An 18,676-nucleotide genomic window follows, 5' to 3' on the forward strand; every position below is an offset into this window, starting at 1 on the left:
AGGTGAAAACAAGATATTATATAGTGGTAAAATGCAAGTACACTTGTGGTATATATTAAGAGCACGACCCCTGCCGTTGAAAGTGTAGAATAAAAAGCTTACAGCACCGGGTATTCCCAGGCAGTCTCCCATCCAAGTACTGACCCGGCCCTACCTTGCTTCCGAGATCAAACGAGATCGGGCATGTTCACGGTGGTATGGTCGTAAGCCATTAGAGTAGGTGAACACAAGGTATTTATACATGGTAAAATGCAAGTAGACTTGTGGTATATAGAAGGAGCATAGCCCCTGCTGTTGTACAATGGGAATAAAAAGCTTACAGCACCGGGTATTCCCAGGCAGTGTCCCATCCAAGTATTGACCCAGCCCTACTCTGCTTAGCTTCCGAGATCAGATGAGATCGGGCATGTTCAGGGTGGTATGGCCGTAAGCCATTAGAGCATGTGAACACAAGTTATTTATAGATGGTAAAATGCAATTACACTTGTGGTATAAACAAGAAGCAGAGCCCCTGCTGTTGTAAAATGGTAATAAACAGCTTACAGCACCAGGTATTCCCAGGCAGTCTCCCATCCAAGTACTGACCCGGCCCTACCTTGCTTAGCTTCCGAGATCAAACGAGATCGGGCGAGTTCACGGTGGTATGGCCGTAAGCCTTTAGAGTAGGTGAAAACAAGGTATTTATACATGGTAAAATGCAAGTATACTTGTGGTATATAGAAGGAGCATAGCCCCTGCTGTTGTAAAATGGTAATAAACAGCACCGGGTATTCCCAGGCAGTCTCCCATCCAAGTACTTACTCAGCCCTACCTTGCTTAGCTTCCGAGATCAAACGAGATCGGGCGTGTTCAGGGTGGTATGGCCGTAAGCCATTAGAGTAGGTGAACACAAGGTATTTATACATAATAATAATAATAATAAATTGAATTTATATAGCGCTTTTCATGGACTCAAAGTCGCTTTACAGGGCAGGGTAGATTATAAAAACATAACAAAACAAAACGAGCAAACAAAACAAGTAGAACAAAACAAGATACAGATGAAAAAGGGAGGGGGGCAGGTGGACTATGGGTAGGCTGAGGTGAAGAGATGGGTCTTGAGGCGGACTCGGAAGATGGTGAGGGACTCAGAGGTGCGGGATCTCTTGGGGGAGGGAGTTCCAGAGCCTGGGAGCTGCTCTGGAGAAGGCTCTGTCCCCAAAACAGCGCAGGTTGGACTTTTGGATGGAGAGGAGACCGGCTGAGGTGGATCTGAGGGACCGTGAGGGTTGGTAAGGGAAAAGAAAGGAGGTCAGTGAGGTATGAGGGGGCCAGATGGTGGAGGGCTTTATAGGTGAGGACCAGGATTTTGTAGGTGATCCGGTGGGAAATGGGAAGCCAGTGGAGTTGTTTTAGGACTGGAGTGATGTGGTGCCAGGATTTGGAGCAGGTAATGAGGGGTGCGGTAGTTCTGGACCAGTTGGAGTCGGTTGATGTTGGTAGAGCTGATGCCGAGGAGAAGTGAGTTACAGTAGTCCAGTGGGGAGGAGATGAAGGCGTGAATGAGTTTGCGTTCAGCGGCGGGGGTGTAGAGAGGGTCTGATTTTGGCGATGTTGCGGAGGTGAAAGAAGGAGGTTTTAATGACTTGCGGATGTGAGGCGCAAGGGAGAGGGTGGAATCAAAGATAGCGCCAAGGTTGCGGGCCTGGGGAGATGGGGGAGACAATGGTGCCGTCGATGGTGAGAGTGGGGTTATTGGTTTTGCTGAGTGTGGATTTGGAGCCGATCAGAAGGAATTCTGTTTTGTCGCTGTTGAGTTTGAGGAAGTTGTGTTGCATCCAGGTTTTAATAGCTGACAGACAGGAGTTGATGTGGGAGAGGGGGAGGATTGTGGGGGGATTTGGTGCTGAGGTAGATCTGGGTGTCGTCAGCGAGCAGTGGAAGTCCAGGTTGAAGTGGCGGAGTATCTGACCAAGAGGGAGGATGTAGATGATGAAGGAGGGGGGGCGGCGAGGCAGGGGAACACCGAGGTGACTGTGGCTGTGGCAGAGGTGTGGTTGTGGAGAGAGTGAAATGGGATCTGTTGGAAAGGTAGAGGTTGGGCCAGCTGAGTGCAGTACCGTCGATACCCGGGTCTTTGAGTCTGGTGAGCAGGATGTTATGGCTCACAGTATCGAGAAGGCTGCACTCAGGTCGAGGAGGATGAGGATGTTGAGGGAACCGGTGTCAGCAAAGGTGAGGAGGTCGTTGAGGACTTTGAGGGAAGCGGTTTCTGTGCTGTGTAGGGGCGAAAACCAGATTGGAGAGGTTCGAATAGGTTATTGGCAAGAAGATGGGTTTGTAGTTGTGAGGCGACTATGCGTTCCAGGGTTTTAGACAGAAAGGGGAGGTTGGATATTGGGCGGTAGTTGTTGAGAGAGGAGGGATCCAGACCAGGTTTTTAAGGATTGGGGTGACAGCGGCAGTTTTGAAAGCAGAGGGACAGTTCAAAGGGACAGTGAGGAGTTGAAGAGGTTAGTGAGGTAGGGGCATAGGACCGGGAGGCAGGACTTCAGAAGTGGAGTAGGGGGAGGGGTCAAGGGAGCAGGTAGTGGGTTTGGAAGAGCTGATGAGTTTGGAGATTTCAGGAGGAGTGACTGGGTTAAACTGGGAGAGGAGGAGGTGTGGAGGAGGGTCGGGAGGTCTGGAGGGATGGAGAGAGGAGGGTCCAAGGTAGGTGCTGGAGTAGATCCTGGAAGGTCAGATACAGGGGATAGGGATTTGTAAATAAGATTGATTTTGTCAGTGAAAAAGTGGAGGAATGAGTTGCAGAGATCCGGAGTTGAGGTAAGGAGGCTGTTGGTCCGAGGCGGGAGTAGGGTTGTTCAATGTGGAGAAGAGGGGTTCTGGGGTTTTGGCAGGGGTCGGGTGAGGATGGTGGAGAGGTAGGCAGATTTGGCAGCAATGAGGGCATCTTTGTAGGCGATGAGATGGGATTTATAGGCTTCATGATGGACTGTGAGGGATGATTTCTTTGTCAGACGTTCAAGTTGGCGGCCAGTTTGTTTCATTTTCGGAGTGCAGGTGTGTACCAGGGTGAAGAGGTGTTAAAAGTGACGAGTTTTGTTTTGAGGGGGCCAGGATGTTGAGGGAGGTAGACAAGGTGGAGTTGAGGTGGTCTGTGAGGTCATCGGGTGAGGTGAGGGTTGAGTCCAGGTGGAGAGTGGTGGAGAGCAGGTCAGAGATGGTGGGGATTGATAGATTTGAGGTTGCGGAAGGTGATTTCTCTGAGGAGGCGGGGCTGGGGTTGGAGAAAGGGATGGTGAACCGTATCAGTTTGTGATCAGAGAAGGGAAAGAGAGCATGGATGGAGGTCGAGCACTGGTTGGTTGGTGGAGCAGACCAGGTCGAGGATGTGACCTTTTCATGGGTGGGGAATGTGACATGTTGGGTGAGAGAGAAGTTATCCAGTAAAATTTTGAATTCTGATGAGAGCTTGCATGTGGGGAGTCCATGTGGATGTTTAAGTCACCGAGTAGCAGCAGGGCGTGGAGAGAGATGGAGGCTAGTGTGAGGAGTTCAGTAAAATCAGAGAGGAAGGGGAGGATTTGGTTTAGGTGGCGGTAAATGGGGATGACTGTCATGGAGGGAAAGAGTTTTGAAGGCGAGATATTCAAACGATGATACTGAGGGGGGGTGGGTTCTGTGATCCGGGAAGTTCTGATTGAAAATGTGGCCGAGGCCACGGCGGTGTGGGAGGGGCGGGGTTTGCAGATGTAGTTGTAGCCAGGGGGATGCTTGGTTGAGGGAGAAGAAGTCGTTGGGTTGTTGCCAGGTTCGGTGAGCAGAAGGAAGTCAAGAGTGTTGTCGAGGATTAGTTCATGGAGGACAGGGGCTTTATTGTTGGCGGTCCGGGTGTTGAGGAGGGCAAAGTTGGCATGGTGAGAGGGTGGTGGGATGGGGGCAGGCTGGAGAGATCTGAGGTTGTCCCGGTTAGCAGTGCGTGTGGGGCGTTGGGGTGTGGGGGTATGGCAGTTGAGGGGGACAGTGAGCCGATTAGCAAATGATTGGAGAGTATGATTGAGTGTATGTGAAGTGGGGAAAGCACTGTAGTCCGGTCCGGGTTTTCTGTGTAGCCTGATGATGCGTTCCGCCTAATGTGAACCAGTGGGTGAAGCATTCAGATGACGTGGGACAGGTGCAACAAGGCGTGCAGGTGACCAGATGGATGGAATGGGTTGTCCGTGGTGGAAGAAAACAAACTGCGGCGGAAGCTTCTGTGGATGTAACGGCGTCGGCGTAGAAGTTCGAGCTGTTTGATGACTGGGATGCAGGATGGAATGGAGTAGTTGACGAAGTGGACCAGTTGCAGAGTTGAATATTTGATCATGATGCCGCCGGAGGGGACGGAGAGCTCCGTAGTAGTGGTTAGCCGTGGGCTAGGAGCACAGAGGTGGAGGTGGAGATGGATGAATGAGGTGATTGCCAAAATGATCCACAGCATGACCGAAGGAGAGGAATGTCTAGTCTTGGTCGCGGCTCGCATCTGGTGGAGGTTGCCTATGAGGAGGAGGTCAGCAATCGGGTTAGCCGCCCGAAGCAGCTAGGATTTGCCGGCCGCGTTTGTGAAGCGGGGGCAGCTAGCTAGCAGCTAACCGACGAGGCAAGAGTCCGGTCAAGGAGCCCCAGGCGGCGGGAAACCAGCAGAGACTGTCAGAGAGGTACAAGGAGGCTGTCCAGAGGTAGGGGTTTAGCGAACACAAATACAAGAGAATAGCAGACGAATAGCAGATGAATAGCAGACGGAGAGGCGAACCAGCGCCAGCATCCTCTCGTCGGTTGGAGATGGATAGTAACACAATTTTATACATGGTAAAATGCAAGTATACTTGTGGTATATAGAAGGTGCATAGCCCCTGCTGTTGTACAAGGGGAATAAAAGCTTACAGCACCGGTATTCCCAGGCAGTCTCCCATCCAAAGTACTGAAAGGCCCTACCTTGCTTAGCTTCCGGAGATCAAAGCGAGATCGGAGGCGTGTTATCAGGGTTGGTATGGCCGTAAAGCCATTAAAGAAGGTGAAAACAAGTTATTTATAGATGGTAAAATGCAATTACACTTGTGGTATAAATTAGAAGCACAGAGCCCGCTGTTGTAAAATGGTAAATAAACAGGTTACAGCACGGGGTATTCCCCAGGTAGTCTCCCATCCAAGTACCCCGAACCTGCCCTGCGCTGTAGCTTCCGAGATCAAAAAGGATCGGGGTATGTTCGGCTGGTATGGCCGTAAGCCATTAGGGCAGGTGAAAACAAGATATTAATAGATGGTAAAATGCAATGACACTTGTGGTATAAATTAGGAGCAGAGACCCTGCTGTTGAAAGTGTAGAATAAAAGATTACAGCACCGGGTATTCCCAGGTAGTCTCCCATCCAAGTACTGACCCGGCCCTACCTTGCTTAGCTACGAGATCAAATGAGATCGTTGTTCAGGGTGGTATGGCCGTAATCCATTAAAGAAGGTGAAAACAAGGTATTTATACATGGTAAAATGCAATTATACTTGTGGTATAAACAAGAAGCGAGCCCCTGCTGTTGTAAAATGGTAATAAACAGCACCGGGTATTCCCAGGCAGTCTCCCATCCAAGTACTGACCCGGCCCTACCTTGCTTAGCTTCCGAGGATCAAACGAGATCGGGTGTTCAGCGGTGGTATGGCCGTAAGCCATTAAAGAAGGTGAAAACAAGATATTTATAGATGGTAAAATGCAATTACACTTGTGGTATAAACTAAGAAGCAGAGCCCTGCTGTTGTTAAAATGGTAGAATAAACAGCTTACAGCACCGGGTATTCCCAGGAGTCTCCCATCCAAGTACTGACCGACCCGCCCTACCTTGCTTGCTTCCAAGATCAATCGGTGTTCACGGGTGGTATGGCCGTAAGCCATTAGAGTAGGTGAACACAAGGTATTTATACATGGTAAAGTGCAAGTATACTTGTGGTATATAAGAGGAGCATAGCCCTGCTGTTGTAAAATGGTAATAAACAGCTTACAGCACGGGTATTCCCAGGCAGTCTCCCATCCAAGTACCGCGCGCGGCTGCCTTGCTTAGCTTCGAGGATCAAAGCGAGATCGGGCGTGTTCCATGGTGGTATGGCGTAAACCATTAGAGCAGGTGAAAACAAGATATTTATAGATGGTAAAATTAAAAGCACTTGTGGTATAAACAAGGCAGCCGGCCCTGCTGTTGAAAGTGTAGAATAAAAACGCTACAGCTATCCCCGGTTTGTCAGTCTCCCATCCAAATACTGACCCGGCCCTACCATGCTTAGCTTCCGAGATCAAAGAGGATCGGTGTTCACGGTGTGTATGTCCGTAAGTTCATTAGAGGTAGGGTGAACACAAGGTATTTTATACAAGGTTGTAAGTATATTTGTGGTATATATAAGGAGCATAGACCCTGCTGTTGTAAAATGGTAATAAACAGCTTACAGCACCGGGTATTCCCAGACAGTCTCCCATCCAAGTTACTGACCGGCCCTACCTTGCTTAGCTTCCGAGATCAAACGAGATCGGGCTGTTCAGGGTGGTATGGCCGTAAGCCATTAGAGCAGGTGAAAACAAGATATTTATAGATGGTAAAATGCAATTACACTTGTGGTATATAGCAAAGAAGCAGAGCCCTGCTGTTGTAAAATGTTAATAAACAGCTTACAGCACCGGGTATTCCTAGGCAGTCTCCCATCCAAGTACTGACCCGGCCCTACCTTGCTTAGCTTCCGGAGATCAAATGAGATCTGGCGTGTTCCGCGGTGGTATGGCGGGACGGTTAGCGTCTTAGTGAACACAAGGTATTTATACATGGTAAAATGCAAGTATACTTGTGGTATATAGAAGGAGCTAGACCCTGCTGTTGTAAAATGGTAATAAACAGCTTTACGGCACCGTTATTCCCAGGCAGTCTCCCATCCAAGTACTGACCCGGCCCTACCTTGCTTAGCTTCCAAGATCAAAGCGAGATCGGGGCTGTTGCGTGGTTTGATGGCCGTAAGCCATTAGATCAGGTGAAAACAAGATATTTATAGATGGTAAAATGCAATGACACTTGTGGTATAAATTAGGAGCACAGACCCTGCTGTTGAAAGTGTAGAATAAAAAGCTTACAGCACCGGGTATTCCCAGGCAGTCTCCCATCCAAGTACTGACCCGGCCCTACCTTGCTTAACTTCCGAGATCAAACGAGATCGGGCGTGTTCAGGGTGGTATGGCCGTAAGCCATTAGAGTAGGTGAAAACAAGATATTTATAGATGGTAAAATGCAATGACACTTGTGGTATAAATTAGAGAGCCAGGCCCGCTGCTTGAAAGTGTAGAATAAAAGCTTACAGCACCGGGTATTTCCATGCAGTCTCCCATCCAAGTACTGACCCGGCCCTACCTTGCTTAGCTTCGAGATCAAACGAGATCGGGCATGTTCACGTGGTTTGGCCGTAAGCCTTTAGAGTAATAATAATAATAATAATAATAATAATTGAATTTATATAGGCTTTTCATGGACTCAAAGTGCGCGCTTTACAGGGCAGGGTAGATTATAAAACATAACAAAACAAAACGAGCAAACAAAACAAGTAGAACAAAACAAGATACAGATGAAAAGGGAGGGGCAGGTGGACTATGGGTAGGCTGAGGTGAAGGGATGGGTCTTGAGGCGGGACTGGAAGATGGTGAGGGACTCAGAGGTGGGATCTCTTGGGGAGGGAGTTCCAGAGCCTGGGAGCTGCTCTGGAGAAGGCTCTGTCCCCAAAAAACAGCGCAGGGTTGGACTTTTGGATGGAGAGGGGCCGCTGAGGTGGATCTGAGGGACCGTGAGGGTTGGTAGGGGAGAGGAGGTCAGTGAGGTATGAGGGGGCCAGATGGTGGAGGGCTTTATAGGTGAGGACCAGGATTTTGTAGGTGATCCGGTTGGAAATGGGAAGCCAGTGGGTTGTTTAAGGCTGGAGTGATGTGGTGCCAGGATTTGGAGCAGGTAATGAGGCGGGCGGCTGAGTTCTGGACCAGTTGGAGTCGGTTGATGTTGGTAGAGCTGATGCCGAGGAGAAGTGAGTTGCAGTAGTCCAGTCGGGGAGGAGATGAAGGCGTGAATGAGTCTTTCAGCAGCGGGGGTGTGAGGAGAGGGCTCTGATTTTGGCGATGTTGCAGAGGTGAAAGAGAAGGAGGTTTTAATGACTTGACGGATGTGAGGCTCAAGGGGAGGAGGTGGAATCAAAGATAACGCCAAGGTTGCCGGGCCTGGGGAGATGGGGAGACAATGGTGCCCGTCGATGGTGAGTTATTGGTTGTTGGTTTTCTGAGTGTGGATTTGGAGCCGATCAGAAGGAATTCTGTTTGGTCGCTGTTGTGTTTGAGGAAGTTGTGTTTGCATCCAGGTTTTAATAGCTGACAGACAGGAGTTGATGTGGGAGAGGGGAGGATTGTAGGGGGATTTGGTGCTGAGGTAGATCTGGGTGTCGTCAGCATAGCAGTGGAAGTCCAGGTTGAAGTGGCGGAGTATCTGACCAAGAGGGAGGATGTAGATGATGAAGAGGAGGGGCCAAGTACGGAGCCTTGGGGGAACACCTTAGTGACTGTGGCTGTGGCAGAGGTGTGGTTGTGGAGAGAGATGAAATGGGATCTGTTGGAAAGGTAGGAGTGGAGCCAGCTGAGTGCAGTACCATCCGATACCGGGTCTTTGAGTCTGGTGAGCAGGATGTTATGGCTCACAGTATCGAAGGCTGCACTCAGGTCGAGGAGGATATAGGGATGTTGAGGGAACCGGTGTCAGCAAAGGTGAGGAGGTCGTTGAGGACTTTGAGGAGCGGTTTCTGTGTCTGTGTAGGGGGCTGAAAACCGATTGGAGAGGTTCGAATAGGTTATTGGCAAGAAGATGGGTTTGTAGTTGTGAGGCGACTATGCTTCCGGGGTTTTAGACAGAAAGGGGAGGTTGGATATTGGGCTTTAGTTGTTGAGAGAGGAGGGATCCAGACCAGGTTTTTAAGGATTGGGGTGACAGCGGCAGTTTTGAAAGCAGAGGGACAGTTCCAAGGGACAGTGAGGAGTTGAAGAGGTTAGTGAGGTAGGGGCATAGGACCGGGAGGCAGGACTTCAGAAGTGGAGTAGGGAGGGGTCAAGGGAGCAGGTAGTGGGTTTGGAAGAGCTGATGAGTTTGGAGATTTCAGGAGGAGTGACTGGGTTAAACTGGGAGAGGAGGAGTGTGGAGGGGGGGTCGGGAGGTCTGGAGGGATGGAGAGAGGGGGTCCAAGGTAGGTGCTGGAGTAGATCCTGGAAGGTCAGATACAGGGGATAGGGATTTGTAAATGAGATTGATTTTGTCAGTGAAAAAGTGGAGGAATGAGTTGCAGAGATCCGGAGTAGAGGTAAGGAGGCTGTTGGTCCGAGGCTTGTTAGGTTGTTCAATGTGGAGAAGAGGGTTCTGGGGTTTTGGCAGGGGCGTGGTGAGGATGGTGGAGAGGTAGGCAGATTTGGCAGCAATGAGGGCATCTTTGTAGGCGATGAGGATGGGATTTATAGGCTTCATGATGGACTGTGAGGGATGATTTCTTTGTCAGACGTTCAAGTTGGCGGCCAGTTTGTTTCATTTTTCGGTGTGCAGGTGTGTACCAGGGTGAAGAGGTGTTAAAAGTGACGAAGTTTTGTTTTGGGGGGCCAGGGTGTTGAGGGGGTGCGAAAGACAAGGTTAGGTTGAGGTGGTCTGTGAGGTCATCGGGTGAGGTGAGGGTTGAGTCCAGGTGGAGAGTGGTGGAGAGCAGGTCAGAGATGTGGTGGGGATTGATAGATTTGAGGTTGCGGAAGGTGATTTCTCTAGGAGGCGGGGGCGTGGGGTTGGAGAAGGGATGGTGAACCGTATCAGTTTGTGATCAGAGAGGGGAAAGAGGCATGGATGGAGGTCGGAGCACTGGTTGGTTGGTGGAGCAGACCAAGTCGAGGATGTGACCTTTTCATGGGTGGGGAATGTGACATGTTGGGTGAGAGAGAAGTTATCCAGTAAAATTTTGAATTCTGATGAGAGCTTGCATGTGGGGGAGTCCATGTGGATGTTTAGAGTCACCGGTAGCAGCAGACGTGGAGAGAGAGATGAGGCTAGTGTGAGGAGTTCAGTAAAATCAGAGAGGAAGGAGGGATTGGGTTTTAGGTGGCCGAAAAAATGAGGATGACTGTCATGGAGGAAAAGAGTTTTGAAGGCGAGATATTCAAACGATGATACTGAGGGAGGGTGAGTTCTGTGATCCGGAAGTTCTGATTGAAAATGACGGCAGGGACCACCTCCCCTGGGAGGGGGCGGGGTTTGCAGATGTAGTTGTAGCCAGGGGGATGCTTGGTTGAGGGAGAAGAAGTTCGTTGGGTTGTTGCCAGGTTTCGGTGAGCAGAAGGAAGTCAAGAGTGTTGTCGAGGATTAGTTCATGGAGGACAGGGGCTTTATTGTTGAGCGCGGGTGTTGAGGAGGGGCAAAGTTGGCATGGTGAGAGGGTTGGTGGGATGGGGGCAGGCTGGAGAGATCTGAGGTTGTCCGGTTAGCAGTGCGGGTGCGTTGGGGTGTGAGAGTATTGCAGTTGAGGGGGACAGTGAGCCGATTAGCAAATGATTGGAGGTATGATTGAGTGTATGTGAAGTGGGGAAAGCACTGTAGTCCGGTCCGGGTTTTCTGTGTAGCCTGATGATGCGTTCAGCCCTATGTGAACCAGTGGGGGGGTGAAGCATTCAGATGACGTGGGACAGGTGCAAAAGCGTGCACAGGTGACCAGATGGATGGAATGGATTGTCCGTGGTGGAAGAAAACAAACTTGCGGCGAGAGCTTCTGTGTGGGTAAGGGGCGACCGGCGTAGAAGTCCGAGCTGTTTGATGACTGGGATGCAGGATGGAATGGAGTAGTTGCGAGTGGACCAGTTGCAGAGTTGAATATTTGATCATGATGCCGCGGGAGGGACGGAGGAGCTCCGTGATAGTGGTTAGCCGTGGGCTAGGAGCACAGAGGTGGAGGTGGAGATGGATGAATGAGGTGATTGCCAAAATGATCCACAGCACGACCGAAGGGGAGGAATGTCTGTTTGCTGCGGTGCCGCTCGCATCTGGTGGAGGTTGCCTATGAGGAGGAGGTTAGCAATCGGGTTAGCCGCCGAAGCAGCTAGGATTTGCCGCCCCGTACGTGGTGAGCGGGGGCAGCTAGCTAGCGGCACCCGGCAGGCAAGAGTCCGGTCAAGGACCCCCCCTAGGGAACCGCAAGAGAGACTGTCCAGAGGTACAGAGGCTGTCCAGAGGATAGGGGTACAGCAACACAAATACAAGAGAATAGCAGACGAATAGCAGATGAATAGCAGACGGAGAAGGGCAGCAAGCGCCAGCATCCCTCTCACGTCGGTTGGAGATGGATGACGAGTAGGTGAACACAAGGTATTTATACATGGTAAAATGCAAGTATATTTGTTTTGGTATATAGAAGGTGCATAGCCCTGCTGTTGTACAATGGGAATAAAAGCTTACAGCACCGGTATTCCCAGGCAGTCTCCCATCCAAGTACTGACCCGGCCCTACCTTGCTTAGCTTCCGAGATCAAATGAGATCGGGCGTATTCAGGGTGGTATGGCCGTAAGCCATTAAAGATGGTGAAAACAAGTTATTTATAGATGGTAAAATGCAATTACACTTGTGGTATAAACAAGAAGCAGAGCCCCTGCTGTTGTAAAATGGTAATAAACAGCTTACAGCACCGGGTATTCCCAGGCAGTCTCCCATCCAAGTACTGCCCGGCCCTTGCTTAGCTTCCGATATCAAGCGAGATCGGGTATGTTCAGGGTGGTATGGCCGTAAGCCATTAGAGCAGGTGAAAACAAGATATTAATAGATGGTAAAATGCAATGACACTTGTGGTATAAATTAGGAGCAGAGACCCTGCTGTTGAAAGTGTAGAATAAAAGCTTACAGCACCGGGTATTCCCAGGGAGTCTCCCATCCAAGTACTGACCGACCCTACCTTACTTAGCTACGGGATCAAATGAGATCGGGTGTGTTCAGGGTGGTATAGCCGTAATACATTAAAGAAGGTGAAAACAAGATATTTATAGATGGTAAAATGCAATTACACTTGTGGTATAAACAAGAAGCAGAGCCCCTGCTGTTGTAAAATGGTAATAAACAGCACCGGGTATTCCCAGGCAGTCTCCCATCCAAGTACTGACCCGGCCCTACCTTGCTTAGCTTCCGAGATCAAAGCGAGAGCAGGCGTTGTTCGGATGGTATGGCCGTAAGCCATTAAGAAGGTGAAAACAAGATATTTATAGATGGTAAAATGCAATTACACTTGTGGTATAAACAAGAACCAGAGCCCCTGCTGTTGTAAAATGGTAATAAACAGCTTACAGCACGGGGTATTCCCAGGAAGTCTCCCATCCAAGTACTGACCCGCCCTACCTTGCTTAGCTTCGAGATCAATGTATTTTCGCGATTGGTATGGCCGTAAGCTCCAGTAGAGTGAACACAAGGTATTTATACATGGTAAAATGCAAGTATACTTGTGGTATATAGAAGAGAGCATAGCCCCTGCTGTTGTAAAATGGTAATAAACAGCTTACAGCACCGGGTATTCCCAGGCGGGTCTCCCATCAAAGTACTGACCCGGCCCTACCTTGCTTAGCTTCCGAGATCAAAGCGAGATCGGGTGTTTCAGCGGTAGTATGGCCGTAAAGCCATTAGAGCAGGTGAAAACAAGATATTTATAGATGGTAAAATGCAAGACACTTGTGGTATAAATTAGAACAGACCCTGCTGTTGAAAGTATAGTAATAAAAGCTTACAGCACGGGTATTTCCAGGCAGTCTCCCATCAAAGTACTGACCGGCCCTACCTTGCTTGCTTCGAGATCAAAGCGAGGTGGGTGTTCAGTGATGGCGCCGGCGTAAGCCATTACAGTAGGTGAACACAAGGTATTTATACATGGTAAAATGCAAGTATACTTGTGGTATATAGAAGGAGCATAGCCCTGCTGTTGTAAAATGGTAATAAACAGCTTACAGCACCGGGTATTCCCAGGCAGTCTCCCATCAAGTACTGACCCGGACCTGCTTAGCTCGAGATCAAGAGGTCGGGCGTGTTCAGGGTTGGTATGGCCGTAAGCCATTAGAGTAAGGTGAAAACAAGATATTTATAGATGGTAAAATGCAAGTTGCCTTGTGGTATAAGACAAGAGCAGAGCCCTGCTGTTGTAAAATGGTAATAAACAGCTTACAGCACGGGTTATTCTAGGCAGTCTCCCATCCAAGTGCAGCCCCGCCCTGTGCTTCGAGGATCAAAGCGGGATCGGGCGTGTTCCACGGTGGTATGGCCGTAAGCCATTAGAGTAGGTGAACACAAGGTATTTATACATGGTAAAATGCAAGTATACTTGTGGTATATAGAAGGAGCTAGCCCTGCTGTTGTAAAATGGTAATAAACAGCTTACAGCACGGGTATTCCCAGGCAGTCTCCCATCCAAGTACTGACCCGGCCCTACCTTGCTTAGCTTCCAGGATCCAAACGAGATCGGGCGTGTTCAGGTGTGGTATGGCCGTAAGCCATTAGATCAGGTGAAACAAGATGTATTTATAGATGGTAAAATGCAATTATACTTGTGGTATATATTAGGGCACAGCCCCTGCTGTTGTAGTATAGTAATAAAAGGCTTACAGCACGGGTATTCCCAGGCAGTCTCCCATCAAAGTACTGACCCGGCCCTTTGCTTGTCGAGATCAAAGCGAGATCGGTGTTCAGCGGTGGTATGGCCGTAAAGCCTTAGAGAGGGTGAACACAAGGTATTTATACATGGTAAAATGCAAGTATACTTGTGGTATATAGAAGGAGCATAGCCCTGCTGTTGTAAAATGGTAATAAACAGCTTACAGCACGGGTATTCCCAAGGCAGTCTCCCATCAAGGTTCCCGGCCCCTACCTTGCTTAGCTTCGAGATCAAAGCGGGATCGGGCGTGTTCAGGGTTGGTATGGCCGTAAAGCCTTAGAGCGAGGTGAAAACAAGATATTTATAGATGGTAAAATGCAATGATACTTGTGGTATAAATTAGAGAGCACAGACCCTGCTGTTGAAGTTATAGAATAAACAGCTTACAGCACCGGGTATTCCCAGGCAGTCTTCCATCAAAGTACTGACCGGCCCTACCTTGCTTAGCTTCCGAGATCAAATGGGGTCGAGTGGTATGGCCGTAAGCCATTAGAGTAGGTGAACACAAGGTATTTATACATGGTAAAATGCAAATGTATACTTGTGGTATATAGAACACCAGCCCCTGCTGTTGTAAAATGGTAATAAACAGCTATACGGGTATTCCCAGGCAGTCTCCCATCAAGTACGGCCCCGCCCTTACTTACTGCTTCGAGGATCAAACGAGATGCGGCTGTTCAAGGTGGTATGGCCGTAAGCCATTAAAGTAGGTGAAAACAAGATATTTATACATGGTAAAATGCAATTACACTTGTGGTATATATAAGGAAACAGAGCCCCTGCTGTTGTAAAATGGTAATAAACAGCTTACAGCACGAGGTATTCCCACAGTCTCCATAGTTACTGACCCGCCCTTCCTTAGCTTCCGGGATCAAAGCGGGGTGGCTGTTCAGGTTGGTATGGCCGTAAGCCATTAGAGTAGGTGAACACAAGGTATTTTACATGGTAAAATGCAAGTATACTTGTGGTATATAGAAGGGCATAGCCCCTGTTGTTGAATGGTAATAAACAGCTTACAGCACGGGTTATTCCCAGGCAGTCTCCCATCAAGTTACTGACCCGCCCTACCTTGCTTAGCTTCGAGATCAAGCGAGGATCGAGGTATTCAAGTGTGGTATGGCCGTAAGCCATTAGAGTAGGTGAAAACAAGATATTTATAGATGGTAAAATGTAAGTGATACTTGTGGTATAAATTAGGGCAAGCCCTGCTGTTGTATGGAGTGTAGAATAAAAACTTACAGCAGGGTATTCCCAGGCAGTCTCCCATCAAGAGTACTGACCCGCCCCACCTCCTTCCGAGGATCAAAGCGAGATGGGCATGTTCGGTGGTATGGCCGTAAGCCATTAGAAGTAAGTGAACACAAGGTATTTATACATGGTAAAATGCAAGTTATACTTGTGGTATATAGGAAGGGCCCCCTGCTGTTGTAAAATGGTAATAAAGCGCCTACAGCACGGGTATTCAGAGTCTCCCCATCAAAGTACTGACCGCCCTACCTTGCTAGCTTCGAGGATCAAGGCGAGATCGGTGTTCAGGTGGTATGGCCGTAAGCCATTAGAGTAGGTGAAAACAAGATATTTTAATTGATGGTAAAATGTCAATTACACTTGTGGTATAAATTAGGAGCACCGCCCCTGCTGTTGTAAAGTGTAGTAATAAAAGCTTACAGCACGGGTATTCCCAGGCAGTCTCCCATCCAAGTACTGACCCGGCCCTACCTTGCTTAGCTTCGAGATACAAAGCGAGATTGGGCGTGTTCACGGTGGTATGGCCGTAAGCCATTAGAGTAGGTGAACACAAGGTATTTATACATGGTAAAATGCAAGTTATACTTGTGGTATATAGAAGGAGCATAGCCCCTGCTGTTGTAAAATGGTAATAAACAGCTTACAGCACGAGATTATTCCCAGGCAGTCTCCCATCCAAGTACTGACCGGCCCTACCTTGCTTAGCTTCGAGATCAAGCGCAGATCGGGCGTATTCAGAGGTGTAGTATGGCCGTAAGCCATTAAAGTAGGTGAAAACAAGATATTTATAGATGGTAAAATGCAATTATACTTGTGGTATAAATGGGAGCATAGCCCCTGCTGTTGTAAAATGGTAATAAACAGCTTACAGCACCGGGTATTCCCAGGCAGTCTCCCATCAAGTACTGACCCAGCCCTACCTTGCTTAGCTTCCGAGATCAAAAGACGGGGGGTGTTCAGCGGTGGTATGGCCGTAAGCCATTAAGAGTAGGTGAACACAAGGTATTTATACATGGTAAAATGCAAGTATACTTGTGGTATATAGAAGGAGCATAGCCCCTGCTGTTGTAAAATGGTAATAAACAGCTTACAGCACGGGTATTCCCAGGCAGTCTCCCATCCAAGTACTGACCGGCCCTACCTTGCTTAGCTTCCGAGATCAAAGCGAGATGGCTGTTCAGGAGTATGGTATGGCCGTAAGCCGATGAAGTGAAAACAAGATATTTATAGATGGTAAAATGCAATTATACTTGTGGTATAAATAGGACAGGGCCCTGCTGTTGTAAGTGTAGTAATAAAAGCTTACAGCACGGGTATTCCCAGGCAGTCTCCCATCCAAGTACTGACCGGCCCTACCTTGCTTAGCTTCCGAGATCAAAGCGAGATTGGGGTGTTCAGCGGTGGTATGGCCGTTAAGCCATTAGAGTAGGTGAACACAAGGTATTTATACATGGTAAAATGCAAGTATATACTTGTGGTATATAGAAGGAGCATAGCCCCTGCTGTTGTAAAATGGTAATAAACGGCTTACAGCACGCGGTATTCCCAGGCAGTCTCCCATCAAGTACTGACCCCTACCTTGCTTAGCTTCCGAGATCAAAGCGAGATCGGGTATGTTTTCAGGAGGTGGTATGGCCGTAAGCCATTAGAGCAGGTGAAAACAAGATATTTATAGATGGTAAAATGCAATTACACTTGTGGTATAAATTAGAAGCACAGACCCTGCTGTTGTAAAGTGTAAGTAATAAAAGCTTACAGCACCGGGTATTCCCAGGCAGTCTCCCATCAAGAGTACTGACCAGCCCCTACCTTGCTTAGCTTCGAGATCAAAGCGAGGTCGGGCGTGTTCAGGTGGTATGGCCGTAAAGCCATTAGAGTAGGTGAACACAAGTATTTATACATGGTAAAATGCAAAGTATACTTGTGGTATATAGAAGGAGCATAGCCCCTGCTGTTGTAAAATGGTAATAAACAGCTTACAGCACGAGGTATTCCCAGGCAGTCTCCCATCAAGTACTGACCCAGCCCTACCTTGCTTAGCTTCGAGATCAAAGCGAGATCGGTCATGTTCAGGATGGTATGGCCGTAAGCCATTAGAGTAGGTGAACACAAGGTATTTATACATGGTAAAATGCAAGTATACTTGTGGTATATAGAAGGGGCATAGCCCTGCTGTTGTGTAAAATGGTAATAAACAGCCTTACAGCACGGGTATTCCCAGGCAGTCTCCCATCAAGTACTGACCGGCCCTACCTTGCTTAGCTTCGAGGATCAAAGCGAGATGCGGGCTGTTCAGGAGTGGTATGGCCGTAAGCCGTTAAAGAAGGTGAAAACAAGATATTTATAGATGGTAAAATGCAAGTTACACTTGTGGTATAAATAAGAAGCAAGAGCCCCTGCTGTTGTAAAATGGTAATAAACAGCTAAAGCACGGTATTCCCAGGCAGTCTCCCATCAAGTACTGCACCCCTCCGCTTTAGCTTCCGAGATCAAAGCGAGTTGGCTGTTCAGCGATTGGTATGGCCGTAAAGCCATTAGGGAGTAGGTGAACACAAGGTATTTATACATGGTAAAATGCAAGTATACTTGTGGTATATAGAAGGAACTACCCCTGCTGTTGTAAAATGGTAATAAACAGCTTACAGCACGGGTATTCCCAGGCAGTCTTCCATCAAGTACTAGACCCTACCTTGCGCTTCGAGGATCAAAGCGAGATCGGCTGTTCAGGTGTGGTATGGCCGTAAGCCGTTAGAGTAGGTGAAAACAAGATATTTATAGATGGTAAAATGCAATTATACTTGTGGTATAAATTAGGAGCACAGACCCTGCTGTTGTAAGGTGGTAATAAAAAACTTACAGCACCGGTTATTCCCAGGCAGTCTCCCATCAAGTACTGACCGGCCCTACCTTGCTAGCTCGAGATCAAAGCGAGATGGACGTGTTGTGGTATGGCGTAAGCCATTAAGTGAGGTGAACACAAGGTATTTATACATGGTAAAATGCAAGTATACTTGTGGTATATAGAAGAGCATAGCCCTGCTGTTGTAAAATGGTAATAAAAGCTTACAGCACGGGTTATTCCCAGGCAGTCTCCCATCAAGTACTGACCGGCCCTACCTTGCTTAGCTTCGAGGATCAAAGCGAGATGGCTGTTCAGGGTGGTATGGCCGTAGAAGCCATTAAGGTAGGTGAAAACAAGATATTTATAGATGGTAAAATGCAATTATACTTGTGGTATATATAAGAAGCGAGCCCCTGCTGTTGTAAAATGGTAATAAACAGCTTACAGCACGGGTATTCCCAGGCAGTCTCCCATCAAATTACTGACCCGTTGCTTAGCACTTCGAGGATCAAAGCAGGTTGGCTGTTCAGCGGTGGTATGGCGTAAAGCCATTAGGTAAGGTGAAAACAAGGTTTTTTATACATGGTAAAATGCAAGTATACTTGTGGTATATAGAAGGACATAGCCCCTGCTGTTGTAAAATGGTAATAAACAGCTTACAGCACCGGGTATTCCCAGGCAGTCTCCCATCAAGTACTGACCCGGCCCTACCTTGGAGCTTCGAGGATCAAAGCGAGATCGGGCTGTTCAAGGGTGGTATGGCCGTAAACCAATAGAACAGGTGAAAACAAGATATTTATAGATGGTAAAATGCAATTATACTTGTGGTATAAATTAGGAGCACAGACCCTGCTGTTGTAAAGTG

The 18,676-nt window shown here is 48.3% G+C and overlaps 4 non-coding genes and 12 pseudogenes across 4 annotated transcripts; all 16 read right to left on the reverse strand.

The window, feature by feature from the left end:
* Window positions 1-95: 95 nt before the first annotated feature.
* LOC120550421 lies at window positions 96-209 on the reverse strand (annotated as a pseudogene).
* Window positions 210-313: 104 nt separating this feature from the next.
* On the reverse strand, window positions 314-432 carry LOC120550227. The gene has a single exon (XR_005637698.1). It is a non-coding gene; the product is annotated as a 5S ribosomal RNA (ribosomal RNA).
* A 104-nt stretch (window positions 433-536) lies between these two features.
* Window positions 537-655, reverse strand: LOC120549992. The gene has a single exon (XR_005637484.1). It is a non-coding gene; the product is annotated as a 5S ribosomal RNA (ribosomal RNA).
* A 97-nt stretch (window positions 656-752) lies between these two features.
* Window positions 753-871, reverse strand: LOC120550339 (annotated as a pseudogene).
* Window positions 872-5,352: 4,481 nt separating this feature from the next.
* On the reverse strand, window positions 5,353-5,467 carry LOC120550334 (annotated as a pseudogene).
* A 96-nt stretch (window positions 5,468-5,563) lies between these two features.
* Window positions 5,564-5,682, reverse strand: LOC120550522 (annotated as a pseudogene).
* A 761-nt stretch (window positions 5,683-6,443) lies between these two features.
* LOC120550460 lies at window positions 6,444-6,561 on the reverse strand (annotated as a pseudogene).
* A 554-nt stretch (window positions 6,562-7,115) lies between these two features.
* Window positions 7,116-7,234, reverse strand: LOC120550144. Its single transcript, XR_005637619.1, has one exon. It is a non-coding gene; the product is annotated as a 5S ribosomal RNA (ribosomal RNA).
* Window positions 7,235-7,337: 103 nt separating this feature from the next.
* On the reverse strand, window positions 7,338-7,454 carry LOC120550531 (annotated as a pseudogene).
* Window positions 7,455-11,487: 4,033 nt separating this feature from the next.
* Window positions 11,488-11,605, reverse strand: LOC120550000. Its single transcript, XR_005637492.1, has one exon. It is a non-coding gene; the product is annotated as a 5S ribosomal RNA (ribosomal RNA).
* Window positions 11,606-11,709: 104 nt separating this feature from the next.
* LOC120550514 lies at window positions 11,710-11,823 on the reverse strand (annotated as a pseudogene).
* A 103-nt stretch (window positions 11,824-11,926) lies between these two features.
* On the reverse strand, window positions 11,927-12,043 carry LOC120549946 (annotated as a pseudogene).
* Window positions 12,044-12,575: 532 nt separating this feature from the next.
* On the reverse strand, window positions 12,576-12,696 carry LOC120550356 (annotated as a pseudogene).
* A 745-nt stretch (window positions 12,697-13,441) lies between these two features.
* LOC120550500 lies at window positions 13,442-13,561 on the reverse strand (annotated as a pseudogene).
* A 1,821-nt stretch (window positions 13,562-15,382) lies between these two features.
* On the reverse strand, window positions 15,383-15,501 carry LOC120549945 (annotated as a pseudogene).
* Window positions 15,502-16,942: 1,441 nt separating this feature from the next.
* Window positions 16,943-17,060, reverse strand: LOC120549957 (annotated as a pseudogene).
* Between the last annotated feature and the right edge of the window lie 1,616 nt (window positions 17,061-18,676).

This window comes from Perca fluviatilis, chromosome 20 (genome assembly GCF_010015445.1).
Source record: "Perca fluviatilis chromosome 20, GENO_Pfluv_1.0, whole genome shotgun sequence".
NCBI classification, from domain to species: Eukaryota; Metazoa; Chordata; class Actinopteri; order Perciformes; family Percidae; genus Perca; species Perca fluviatilis.